Here is a 293-nt window from a genome sequence, read left to right on the forward strand (position 1 = left end):
AACTATACAGATTAAAGTTTTATGAGTTAGAAACTCGAAAGGATAAAATAGTCAAAGATTCAAAGTACAAATTTTTCATATAATGAAACTAGTTCATGGTTTTTCTCTTTTTACTTGTAATATAAGTATTTCTAAAATAAAAAAATTGTTTGATTGTTCTTCGTATTTTCTGTCTTTTTTTATTGCCTTATTTTGCTTTTATGCAATACCTTTTTTTGCCTTTTCCTGCCTTTTTCGCTATTTTGTTTTGCCTTTTTTTGCCTTTTTTGCAATACCTAGTGCCTTTTCCTGCC

The sequence above is a fragment of the Rhagoletis zephyria genome, unplaced genomic scaffold (genome assembly GCF_001687245.7).
Source record: "Rhagoletis zephyria isolate East Lansing unplaced genomic scaffold, Rhagoletis_zephyria_1.1 Rzeph_scaffold_00771, whole genome shotgun sequence".
NCBI lineage: Eukaryota > Metazoa > Arthropoda > Insecta > Diptera > Tephritidae > Rhagoletis > Rhagoletis zephyria.